Source organism: Pinus tabuliformis, chromosome 3_1 (genome assembly GCF_031772625.1).
Source record: "Pinus tabuliformis cultivar Carrire ecotype Pingquan chromosome 3_1, CPIR1, whole genome shotgun sequence".
Classification (NCBI taxonomy): Eukaryota; Viridiplantae; Streptophyta; class Pinopsida; order Pinales; family Pinaceae; genus Pinus; species Pinus tabuliformis.
Window position 1 is genome coordinate 318,227,211 of NC_142301.1, and position 12,643 is coordinate 318,239,853.

At 37.9% G+C, this 12,643-nt stretch overlaps 4 pseudogenes; all 4 read right to left on the minus strand.

The window, feature by feature from the left end:
* Positions 1-2,624: 2,624 nt before the first annotated feature.
* On the minus strand, positions 2,625-3,559 carry LOC149187052 (polyubiquitin pseudogene; annotated as a pseudogene).
* Positions 3,560-8,551: 4,992 nt separating this feature from the next.
* LOC149187053 (uncharacterized) lies at positions 8,552-9,396 on the minus strand (annotated as a pseudogene).
* LOC149187054 (polyubiquitin pseudogene) lies at positions 9,037-9,420 on the minus strand (annotated as a pseudogene).
* A 1,391-nt stretch (positions 9,421-10,811) lies between these two features.
* Positions 10,812-11,457, minus strand: LOC149187055 (polyubiquitin 11-like; annotated as a pseudogene).
* Positions 11,458-12,643: the final 1,186 nt, after the last annotated feature.

Genomic DNA, 12,643 nt, shown 5'->3' on the forward strand with positions numbered 1-12,643 from the left:
CAAATCCTCCTCAGGTCATCAATGTTATGGTGAAGGCATTGATTGGCATAGTGGAGAGGACATTCATGGTCAGTTCAAAGCTGACAGGGGAAGTGGCCCTTGGATTAGAATGGGATGCTCTCGAGTACTATCTCGAATTACTGGATATGACAGTCGATGATCTCTCCCCAAGCCCTCTCCAAGTTCAGCTCAAACACTCTTGGCGATGTGAAGACATTTCTCAACGTAGGTCTCACCAATCAAGACACCTGCATGGAAGGATTCGCCACTGTAAATAAAAAACAATATGACTTCCCATGCCCTAGATCCACCATCCGCCAGGTTTCAGAATGCTTTCGTAGCACAGGCACCTGGTGAAGGCCAGGACAAGAGCCTGTCTCACCGGAAGAAATAGAAACGCTGATGTCTGAAATGTACACCCAGAAAGGTGCGTCGTTGTACTCGTCGGGCATCACAACTCTAGTTTTCCTCCTGCGCTCTGCAGCCACTGCTCTCCTCTTGCGCTCTGCAGACACTGCGAAGCCAAAAGTAATGAGATTGATACCATGCTGTAATCGGTTATGCTGACCATTGCACAAACCATTTCCCAAACGAATTTGTAACCATTTTGTAACCATTCTGATCGAATGGTTGAAACTTTTGCAATCGTCTAACATAGGATCCTATGGCGTACAAGGATGACAGGTGGGCAGAGAGGGGAATTAATTTCAGAGGGAATGCCTTACGGCGTAATTAAGAGTTTAAATGCATGTTGAATAGTGATGGTCTAATCCCACGACCTCAACCTAGTTATCATGTCATGATTTGGCATGAACGACAATCCTCAACAATTTTCATGCCTACCAAAGTCTATTAAACCAACTTTTCTTCCCATTCTATTTGGTCAACTGTTAAACAATAAGCATGAAGTATACACACATGCATTACAATAAGCATGAAGTATACACACATGCATTATGTTATGTCTCTGAGCCATGGGTTTTGTACTTCGAAGTGAACCAAAAGGGGTTAAGATTTTGCTGGATTATCCAAAACGTAAGAAATGCACTACAACATTGGATTGTTTCCATTCATAGAGATGGAACATTTACTTGAACATCTAGGGGAACAAATCATAAGATGGGAATTCCAAAGAGCTTCATGAAGAAGAAGCCATGGGTTTTGTAGTTCGAAGTGAGCCAAAAGGGGCTAAGATTTTGCTGGATTATCCAAAATGTAAGAAATGCACGTAAGAAATGCACTACAACGTTGGATGGTTTCCATTCATAGAGATGGAACATTTACTTCAACATCTAGGGGAATAAATCATAAGATGGGAATTCCAAGGTTGTAGATGTATATGGAAAGTACAAAGAAACTTATCCTTCTATTTTATTTTCATATAAGTTTAAAGAAAACCCTGGAAATCCAAAATTAAATTTTCCATTATGGGTTAGTGAAAATTTTATTTTATTTTCATATTAGTTTAAAGAAAACACGAGAAATCTAAAATCAAGTTTGCCATTATGGGTTAGTGAAAACTCTATTTTATTTTCATATTAGTTTAAATAAAACCCTGGAAATCTAAAATTAAGTTTGCCATTATGGGTTAGCGAAAATTCTAGGTGATCTGGTGATCTCATAGAACTTTAAAGAAAACCCCGAAAATCCAAAATTAAGTTTTCCATTATGGATTAGTGAAATTTTTGGGTGAGCATGAGTTAAAAAGTAAAGGAGAAATTATTATGGATTAGTGAAAATTTTGGGTGAGCATGAGTTAAAAAGAAAAGGAGAAATTTGGGACTATTCAAAGGGAAAAACGACCACAAAAGAGAAGAAAATGAAGCAAAAAAAGAGCAATCCTATTGTTAAAAAGCAACCCTAATTCACTTGGGAACAATATTGAGGTGGAAGACTTAGAGGAAGAACAAAGTGATGATGATATATGTATCAAAAGCTTGGTAAAACACTTTAAAAAGTATTACACTTCAAACACGAGTAAAAACAACGAAGTCTTATAAAGTGTTTACCAACAAAGACCATGTTATAGAATCAATAAATTCCACAATTTCAGAATTTGAGGACAATCTCTTGAATAAGGAACGGGTCAAGTTGGAATCCGTTTCGGTTTTCATATTTTTAACCTTTGAAAAAGGTTAGGTGCCATGTCCTCTCACATTCGATGAAGTTTAAAATCATAAACAAAGTTTTCAATGATATCAACGTTCTAAAATATCTCCATTTTATCATTCTATTCCTTTTCATCATTTTTAACCCTTCAAAAAAATTAATTAATTATTTACAACATATAACTTTAAAATTTTCTAATAAAACCATTGGAAAATATATCTAAGATATATAATATCATAATATTATTTTTGGAAAACGAGTTCCAGAGCAATAGTTCATGAACACATCACAAACCATCATAAAATTAACCCACAAAGTTTTAATTTTTATTGAAAGTTCTCTTCATAAGAGTGCCACATAACAACATACTAAAAATAACCAGTAGAACATATTTGACAGTGTATTTAATTGCCAGCTAGCTAAGAATTCAATGAAATGCGTGTTTAGACCCTATTCATTAAAATATATGTCGAGAATTTCGACACTGACCACGCAGACGCAAAACAAGGTGAAGTGTAGACTCCTTCTCGATGTTATAGTGGGCCAGAGTTCGCCCATCCTCCAGCTATTTACCAGCAAATATGAGCCTCTGTTGATCAGGAGGAATCCCTTCCTTGTCCTGAATTTTCGCTTTTACGTTATCAATCGTATCGGAGCTCTCAACCTCTAGTGTGATCGTCTTGCCTGTCAACGTCTTCACAAATATCTGCATACCACCACGGAGCCGAAGGACAAGATGCAGGGTTGTCTCCTTCTGAATGTTGTAATCCGCCAGAGTCCTCCCATCTTCAAGTTGCTTCCTAGCAAAGATCAATCTCTGCTGATGGTCTTGCCGGTCAGGGTTTTCACAAAGATTTGTATCCCACCTCTGAGGCGGAGGACAAGGTGAAGAGTCGACTCCTTCTGGATGTTGTAATCGGCAAGAGTGCATCCGTCCTCAAGTTTCTTTCCAGCAAAGATCAACCTCTGCTGATCCGGTGGAATCCCCTCCTTGTCCATGATCTTGGCCTTGACATTGTCAATTGTGTCAGAACTCTCAACTTCCAGGGTAATTGTCTTCCTGGTCAGGGTCTTGACAAAGATTTGCATCCCACCTATAAGATGGAGGACAAGGTGAGGAGTGGATTCCTTCTGGATGTTGTAGTCGGAGAGAGTGCGTCCATCTTCCAACTGCTTACCGACAAAGATGAGATGCTGCTGGTCTGGTGGAATTCCCTCTTTGTCCCGAATCTTGGCCTTTACATTGTCGATGGTATCAAATCTCTCCACCTCAAGGGTTATGGTCTTACCGGTCAAGGTCTTCACAAATATCTGCATCTTTAAACGAAATCAACACAATACACAACCTGCGTAATCACGGAGCATAATTAGAAACCCTGATTAACATTTAAAGGCGTAAATAAGCCAAAAAAGCTCCCGAATTTCACAATCTACACTCGTAGCCGAAATCATCTTTTATAGATCTCGAGCAAGTTAAATAATTTAAAGCCAAAAACAAAAGAGCAAAATGAATCCTCATGGGATACAAAGACAAGTTAACAGAAAGAGCATAACCTGACAACATCTATATGTCTAAAATCTGGAAGAAAAAGTGGAAGACAACAGGGAAAGGATTCAAAACAAAGATCAAAGATAGACAGAATGGTCAACTGCATGAAAGACGAAAAAGATAGAGAAAACTGATACCTGAAGGAAATCAAACGGAAGAGAGCACAGCGATCGCGTTCGGAAAATCAGCCAATACTGTAAAATGCAATGAAGAAGAAGAGGCGTGTCGCCATATTTAAATGGCAACAAGGGTAAGATGGTTCGTTCGTAAAGGGACACGTGTAGTCGTTCCAAACAGTTTGTTCTGGAATATCTATTATTAGTGTTGGTGGGAGAAACTACGAGGAACGTGGGGCCGTTGAGAAAGAGGAGTGGAAGAGTCGATACAGAGCAGAAGGAGCATCCATGTAACCGTATCGATCTTCGCCGCATAATTGCTGGGGAGTTATTAACTGCGTGGAGTATCAATCTTCGTCACGCAATTGTTGGGGAGTTAGTAACCACGTGGAGGTATCCATCTTCGCTGTATAGTTGCTGGGAGTTAGTAACTGTTTTTAGCTATCGATCTGGCGGTAGAAGATGCTTCTATCATCTAACATAGATAATCAATTGTCCATAATCGCACACTGTAGCAGCTTGGGGTGTTGATTTTAGAGGGGAACGCCTTACGGCGTAATTATTTTCATGTATTTTGTTATTTTATTTCTGAGAGTGTGGCAGAAGGTTCAAACGTCACCAATTCATTTTTTTGAGGAAAGAAATCCGCAATCGTGGTATTTATGAGTTAATTATAAACCAGAAGTAATTATTTTATGTATTTTGTTATATTATTTCTATTTATTATTATTATTTTGGTCTATCAAGTGACCTAAGACTTGACCTAAGCTTAGATATCTTGATTTTACTGTAAAGCATTGTAATTAAGTGGAAGAATATTTTTTTTATAAGTTTATTGAAGTTGTTGATATCAAACCAGCCCACAGGGATACTCATTTAAGAGTTCAGAAAACTCTAGGCTAAAACTATTACAACAATATTTATCAAAACAATATAGCTCATTATACCACTCACATAACTTTAAAATCAACCACTAAAAATAAACCCAATTAACAAATGTCAACAATTCTATGCGAACACATCCAAAATTCAATAAAAATATTTATAAATCCACTGCACAAACACAATCAACTATATTCAAACACACCTCATCAGACATTGAGCTCCAAATCTACCAAACAATAAATTCCAAATCCAAATACATATACAAGTGTTAAAAGCCTGTTCCATTCAATCCAACTTGCAAATCAATAAGGAATATATATTCATGTCTTTGAAACCTTCATAAGAGGTGCCCTGAAGCCAATAAAAATAGAGGATGCAGTTATGAGAAGGGATGGTCCCCTTAGACATCAATCTGAAAATGATTTTTGAAGAATAGTAAAAGCCCTCCATAATGTCATTATCTAGCAGTTGATGTGATTTTGTTAAGAAGGTTTAGTGGCAGCCCTCCATGTGATCCTATTTTTGGCTAGCAGTTGAAGCAAAGGAAGTTCATCCAAGAAAAGTATGTAGCTCCTTTGTGTTGGCACCATTGGATAAGGGTGACAGTACCCTTGGAAGTCTGGAAGATAGAAGAAGTGCGAGGCACTTTGGAGCAAACCCCTGTAGCAGCCTCTGTGAACATAAAATCAGAGGTATGGTATATCTCAAGGTGCCTCATGAATAACACATTGGAAGAAGGATGTGCATGGTTGATCCTATGTCTTGGCGACCACGATGAGTAGAGGGAACTATGAGGACCCTGATTTTGGCATCTTGATTAGGTCATTGGGCACTTTGATGCGTTGAGCCAGGATCTTATGAAAGACGGTCTTATGAATATGGATGCCCGGATGCGAAGGACCCCTCCTCATCATGGATTGGGTAATTTAATGCATATTACCCATTTAATGCAGTAATTTTTTTTTTTAGGTACTTTTGATATGCTATTTGTGGAGGTAATATTTCAATGTTCTTACAATAGGAAACATCTAAACATTCAAGTGTGTTGATGTTTCTGTCCAACATATTCAATCGAAGAGTAGTTGTATAGCATTCAAAACTTCTGTCAAGGTGATTCGAACATCAAATGAATTTCTCAAAGGAGCTTGCGACAGGATGCCCCACCCACAGGTTTGTGCTTCGACTCTCGCAGGATTCTCCGCTGAATCCACGCAAGTAAATCCTCCTCAGGTCATCAATGTTATGGTGAAGGCATTGATTGGCATAGTGGAGAGGACATCCATGGTCAGTTCAAAGCTGACTGGGGAAGTGGCCCTTGGATTAGAATGGGATTCTCTCGAGTACTATCTCGAATTACTGGATATGACAGTCGATGATCTCTCCCCAAGTCCTCTCCAAGTTCAGCTCAAACACTCCTGGCGATGTGAAGACATTTCTCAACGTAGGTCTCACCAATCAAGACACCTGCATGGAAGGATTCACCACTGTAAATAAAAAACAATATGACTGCCCATGCCTTAGATCCGCCATCCACCAGGTTTCAGAATGCTTTTGTAGCACAGGCACCCGGTGAAGGCCAGGACAAGAGCCTGTCTCACCGGAAGAAACAGAAACACTGATGTCTGAAATGTACACCCAGAAAGGTGCGTCGTTGTACTCATCGGGCATCACAACTCTAGTTTTCCTCCTGCGCTCTGCAGCCACTGCTCTCCTCTTGCGCTCTGCAGACACTGCGAAGCCAAAAGTAATGAGATTGATACCATGCTGTAATCGGTTATGCTGACCATTGCACAAACCGTTTCCCAAACGAATTTGTAACCATTTTGTAACCATTCTGATCGAATGGTTGAAACTTTTGCAATCGTCTAACATAGGATCCTATGGCGTACAAGGATGACAGGTGGGCAGAGAGGGGAATTAATTTCAGAAGGAATGCCTTACAGTGTAATTAAGAGTTTAAATGCATGTTGAATAGTGATGGTCTAATCCCACGACCTCAACCTAGTTATCATGTCATGATTTGGCATGAATGACAATCCTCAACAATTTTCATGCCTACCAAAGTCTATTAAACCAACTTTTCTTCCCATTCTATTTGGTCAATTGTTAAACAATAAGCATGAAGTATACACACATGCATTATGTTATGTCTCTGAGCCATGGGTTTTCTACTTCGAAGTGAACCAAAAGGGGTTAAGATTTTGCTGGATTATCCAAAACGTAAGAAATGCACTACAACGTTGGATTGTTTCCATTCATAGAGATGGAACATTTACTTGAACATCTAGGGGAACAAATCATAAGATGGGAATTCCAAAGAGCTTCATGAAGAAGAGCCATGGGTTTTGTAGTTCGAAGTGAGCCAAAAGGGGCTAAGATTTTGCTGGATTATCCAAAATGTAAGAAATGCACTACAACATTGGATGGTTTCCATTCATAGAGATGGAACATTTACTTCAACATCTAGGGGAATAAATCATAAGATGGGAATTCCAAGGTTGTAGATGTATATGGAAAGTACAAAGAAACTTATCCTTCTATTTTATTTTCATAGAAGTTTAAAGAAAACCCTGGAAATCCAAAATTAAATTTGCCATTATGGGTTAGTGAAAATTTTATTTTATTTTCATATTAGTTTAAAGAAAACCCAGGAAATTTAAAATCAAGTTTGCCATTATGGGTTAGTGAAAATTTTAGGTGATCTCATAGAACTTTAAAGAAAACCCCAGAAATCCAAAATTAAGTTTGCCATTATGGATTAGTGAAAATTTTGGGTGAGCATGAGTTAAAAAGTAAAGGAGAAATTTGGGACTATTCAAAAATTTGCCATTATGGGTTAGTGAAAATTCTATTTTATTTTCATATTAGTTTAAAGAAAACCCTGGAAATCTAAAATTAAGTTTGCCATTATGGGTTAGTGAAAATTCTAGGTGATCTGGTGATCTCATAGAACTTTAAAGAAAACCCCGAAAATCCAAAATTAAGTTTTCCATTATGGATTAGTGAAAATTTTGGGTGAGCATGAGTTAAAAAGTAAAGGAGAAATTATTATGGATTAGTGAAAATTTTGGGTGAGCATGAGTTAAAAAGCAAAGGAGAAATTTGGGACTATTCAAAGGGAAAAACGACCACAAAAGAGAAGAAAATGAAGCAAAAAAAGAGCAATCCTATTGTTAAAAAGCAACCCTAATTCACTTGGGAACAATATTGAGGTGGAAGACTTAGAGGAAGAACAAAGTGATGATGATATATTTATCAAAAGCTTGGTAAAACACTTTAAAAAGTCTTACACTTCAAAAACGAGTAAAAACAACGAAGTCTTATAAAGTGTTTACCAACAAAGACCATGTTATAGAATCAATAAATTCCGCAATTTCGGAATTTGAGGACAATCTCTTGAATAAGGAACAGGTCAAGTTGGAATCGGTTTCGGTTTTCATATTTTTAACCTTTGAAAAAGGTTAGGTGCCATGTCCTCTCACATTCGATGAAGTTTAAAATCATAAACAGAGTTTTCAATGATATCAATGTTCTAAACTATCTCCGTTTTATCATTCTATTCCTTTTCATCATTTTTAACCCTTCAAAAAAATTAATTAATTATTTACAACATATAACTTTAAAATTTTCTAATAAAACCGTTGGAAAATATATCTAAGATATATAATATCATAATATTATTTTTGGAAAACGAGTTCCAGAGCAATAGTTCATGAACACATCACAAACCATCATAAAATTAACCTGCAAAGCTTTAATTTTTATTGAAAGTTCTCTTCATAAGAGTGCCACATAACAACATACTAAAAATAACCAGTAGAACAAATTTGACAGTGTATTTAATTGCCAGCTAGCTAAGAATTCGATGAAATGCGTGTTTAGACCCTATTCATTAAAATATATGTCGAGAATTTCGACACCCACCACGCAGACGCAAAACAAGGTGAAGTGTAGACTCCTTCTGGATGTTATAGTCGGCTAGAGTTCGCCCATCCTCCAGCTGTTTACCAGCAAATATGAGCCTCTGCTGATCAGGAGGAATCCCTTCCTTGTCCTGAATTTTCGCTTTTACGTTATCAATCATATCGGAGCTCTCAACCTCTAGTGTGATCGTCTTGCCTGTCAACGTCTTCAAAAATATCTGCATACCACCACGGAGCCGAAGGACAAGATGCAGGGTTGACTCCTTCTGAATGTTGTAATCCGCCAAAGTCCTTCCATCTTCAAGTTGCTTCCTAGCAAAGATCAATCTCTGCTGATGGTCTTGCCGGTCAGGGTTTTCACAAAGATTTGCATCCCGCCTCTGAGGCGGAGGACAAGGTGAAGAGTCGACTCCTTCTGGATGTTGTAATCGGCAAGAGTTCATCCGTCCTCAAGTTACTTTCCAGCAAAGATCAACCTCTGCTGATCCGGTGGAATCCCCTCCTTGTCTTGGATCTTAGCCTTGACATTGTCAATTGTGTCAGAACTCTCAACTTCCAGGGTAATTGTCTTCCCGGTCAGGGTCTTGACAAAGATCTGCATCCCACCTCTAAGATGGAGGACAAGGTGAAGAGTGGATTCCTTCTGGATGTTGTAGTCAGCGAGAGTGCGTCCATCTTCCAACTGCTTACCGGCAAATATGAGACGCTGCTGGACTGGTGGAATTCCCTCTTTGTCCTGAATCTTGGCCTTTACATTGTCGATGGTATCAGAGCTCTCCACCTCAAGGGTTATGGTCTTACCGGTCAAGGTCTTCACGAACGATGGGGAATAAATCATAAGATGGGAATTCCAAGGTTGTAGATGTATATGGAAAGTACAAAGAAACTTATCCTTCTATTTTATTTTCATAGAAGTTTAAAGAAAACCCTGGAAATCCAAAATTAAATTTGCCATTATGGGTTAGTGAAAATTTTATTTTATTTTCATATTAGTTTAAAGAAAACCCGGGAAATCTAAAATCAAGTTTGCCATTATGGGTTAGTGAAAATTCTAGGTGATCTCATAGAACTTTAAAGAAAACCCCAGAAATCCAAAATTAAGTTTGCCATTATGGATTAGTGAAAATTTTGGGTGAGCATGAGTTAAAAAGTAAAGGAGAAATTTGGGACTATTAAAAAATTTGCCATTATGGGTTAGTGAAAATTCTATTTTATTTTCATATTAGTTTAAAGAAAACCTTGCAAATCTAAAATTAAGTTTGCCATTATGGGTTAGTGAAAATTCTAGGTGATCTGGTGATCTCATAGAACTTTAAAGAAAACCCCGGAAATCCAAAATTAAGTTTTCCATTATGGATTAGTGAAAATTTTGGGTGAGCATGAGTTAAAAAGCAAAGGAGAAATTTGGGACTATTCAAAGGGAAAAATGACCACAAAAGAGAAGAAAATGAAGCAAAAAAAGAGCAATCCTATTGTTAAAAAGCAACCCTAATTCACTTGGGAACAATATTGAGGTGGAAGACTTAGAGGAAGAACAAAGTGATGATGATATATTTATCAAAAGCTTGGTAAAACACTTTAAAAAGTCTTACACTTCAAACACGAGTAAAAACAACGAAGTCTTATAAAGTGTTTACCAACAAAGACCATGTTATAGAATCAATAAATTCCGCAATTTCAGAATTTGAGGACAATCTCTTGAATAAGGAACGGGTCAAGTTGGAATCCGTTTCGGTTTTCATATTTTTAACCTTTGAAAAAGGTTAGGTGCCATGTCCTCTCACATTATGGATTAGTGAAAATTTTGGGTGAGCATGAGTTAAAAAGTAAAGGAGAAATTATTATGGATTAGTGAAAATTTTGGGTGAGCATGAGTTAAAAAGCAAAGGAGAAATTTGGGACTATTCAAAGAGAAAAACGACCACAAAAGAGAAGAAAATGAAGCAAAAAAAGAGCAATCATATTGTTAAAAAGCAACCCTAATTCACTTGGGAACAATATTGAGGTGGAAGACTTAGAGGAAGAACAAAGTGATGATGATATATTTATCAAAAGCTTGGTAAAACACTTTAAAAAGTCTTACACTTCAAACATGAGTAAAAACAACAAAGTCTTATAAAGTGTTTACCAACAAAGACCATGTTATAGAATCAATAAATTCCGCAATTTCAGAATTTGAGGACAATCTCTTGAATAAGGAACGGGTCAAGTTGGAATCCGTTTCGGTTTTCATATTTTTAACCTTTGAAAAAGGTTAGGTGCCATGTCCTTCACAAATATTTGCATACCACCATGGAGCTGAAGGACAAGATGCAGGGTTGACTCCTTCTAAATGTTGTAATCCGCCAGAGTCCTCCCATGGTCTTGCCGGTCAGGGTTTTCACAAAGATTTGCATCCCGCCTCTGAGTCGGAGGACAAGGTGAAGAGTCGACTCCTTCTGGATGTTGTAATCGGTAAGAGTGCATCCGTCCTCAAGTTGCTTTCCAGCAAAGATCAACCTCTGCTGATCTGGTGGAATCCCCTCCTTGTCTTGGATCTTGGCCTTGACATTGTCAATTGTGTCAGAACTCTCAACTTCCAGGGTAATTGTCTTCTCGGTCAGGGTCTTGACAAAGATCTGCATCCCATCTCTAAGATGGAGGACAAGGTGAAGAGTGGATTCCTTCTGGATGTTGTAGTCGGCGAGAGTGCGTCCATCTTCCAACTGCTTACCGGCAAAGATGAGACACTGTTGGTCTGGTGGAATTCCCTCTTTGTCCTAAATCTTGGCCTTTACATTGTCGATGGTATCAGAGCTCTCCACCTCAAGGGTTATGGTCTTACCGATCAGGGTCTTCACGAATATCTGCATCTTTAAACGAAATCAACACAATACACAACTTGCGTAATCACGGAGCATAATTAGAAACCCTGATTAACATTTAAAGGCGTAAATAAGCCAAAAAAGCTCCCGAATTTCGCAATCTACACTTGTAGCCGAAATCATCTTTTACAGATCTCGAGCAAGTTAAATAATTTAAAACCAAAAACAAAAGAGCAAAATGAATCCTCATGGGATACAAAGACAAGTTAACAGAAAGAGCATAACCTGACAACATCTATATGTCTAAAATCTGGAAGAAAAAGCGGAAGACAACAGGGAAAGGATTCAAAACAAAGATCAAAGATAGACAGAATGGTCAACTGCATGAAAGACGAAAAAGATAGAGAAAACTAATACCTGAAGGAAATCAAACGGAAGAGAGCACAACGATCGTGTTCGGAAAATCAGCCAATACTGTAAAATGCAGTGAAGAAGAAGAGGCGTGTCGCCATATTTAAATGGCAGCAAGGGTAAGATGGTCCGTTCGTAAAGGGACACGTGTAGTCGTTCCAAACCATTCGTTCTGGAATATCTATTATTAGTGTTGGTGGGAGAAACTGCGAGGAACGTGGGGCCGTTGAGAAAGAGGAGTGGAAGAGTCGATACAGAGCAGAAGGAGCGTCCATGTAACCGTATCGATCTTCGCCGCGCAATTGCTGGGGAGTTATTAACCGCGTGGAGTATCAATCTTCGTCGCGCAATTGCTGGGGAGTTAGTAACCACGTGGAGGTATCCATCTTCGCTGTATAGTTGCTGGGAGTTAGTAACTGTTTTTAGCTATTAATCTGATGGTAGAAGATGCTTCTATCATCTAACATAGATAATCAATGGTCCATAATCGCACACCGTAGCAGCTGGGGGTGTTGATTTCAGAGGGGAACGCCTTACGGCGTAATTATTTTCATGTATTTTGTTATTTTATTTCTGAGAGTGTGGCAGAAGGTTCAAACGTCACCAATTCATTTTTTTGAGGAAAGAAATCCTCAGCTGTAGTATTTATGAGTTAATTATAAACCAAAAGTAATTATTTTATGTATTTTGTTATATTATTTCTATTTATTATTATTATTTTGGTCTATCAAGTGACCTAAGACTGGACCTAAGCTTAGATATCTTGATTTTACTGTAAAACATTGTAATTAAGTGGAAGAATATTTTTTTTTATAAGTTTATTGAAGTTGTTGATATCAAACCAAC